Source organism: Frankliniella occidentalis, unplaced genomic scaffold (genome assembly GCF_000697945.3).
Source record: "Frankliniella occidentalis isolate FOCC.00 unplaced genomic scaffold, Focc_3.1 Scaffold373, whole genome shotgun sequence".
Taxonomy (NCBI): Eukaryota; Metazoa; Arthropoda; class Insecta; order Thysanoptera; family Thripidae; genus Frankliniella; species Frankliniella occidentalis.
The window spans coordinates 120,909-121,556 of record NW_026267496.1 but is presented as its reverse complement, the minus strand read 5'-3'; the positions used below and the strand labels follow the sequence as shown (position 1 = coordinate 121,556).

At 62.8% G+C, this 648-nt stretch overlaps 1 long non-coding RNA gene across 1 annotated transcript in view; it reads right to left on the bottom strand.

Moving 5' to 3' along the window:
- LOC127751188 (uncharacterized) overlaps positions 1 to 499 on the bottom strand; it is a 28,058-nt gene extending 27,559 nt beyond the window's left edge. The window contains exon 1 of the long non-coding RNA XR_008012013.1: positions 213 to 499. This is a non-coding gene — a long non-coding RNA (uncharacterized LOC127751188). The remainder of the gene's footprint in view (positions 1 to 212) is intronic.
- Positions 500 to 648: the final 149 nt, after the last annotated feature.

Genomic DNA, 648 nt, shown 5'->3' with positions numbered 1-648 from the left:
GGGCGGGGCGGGGCGGGGCGGACCCAAAGCGAACTACTGGCGGCGCGGGCCGTATACCGGGGGCCGATACAGCGGCGAGGGATGTGGATGACTCGTCACACCGGAAATGTGTCCCAAGTGGGTGGGTGTCGACCGACGACGCGGTGTGGGCGCGCTAGTAGTGAGTGGACTCCGAGCCCACCGGAAATAAAAATCAACACGACCTCACTCACCTCAACCGCAGCAGCAGCACGGGCTGTCCCTGTAGACTTGTCCGTCCGAGCAGCCGAGTCCAGCAGACCCGCCAGCGCCGCTGGTCTGTAAAACAAGAATAACGCAAAGCTGATCAGCAGAGACAACAAGCCGGTCTCCCTCTCCCCTCTCTCTCCCCGTCTCTCCCCTCCGCTCACGCCAAGCCCAGCAGCAGCAGAGGCGCCATTGAACGCCGCCGGCCGCCGAACCTTTATCCCCTGTAATTAAAACCGAGAGATCAGCCCCATGCACGCCAAACGGTCCAGCAGCAGCAGCAGCAGCAGCAGCACCGACCGAAATCAAAGTAGCAGAGTGAAAAGGGGCGGGAAGAGTCGAAGGGGATGGGGGAAGCGTGCTGTCAGGGCCGTCTGCTGTTGAAACTGAAAGCCCCGGGAGGGTGGTGCGGAGTGCGGGCAG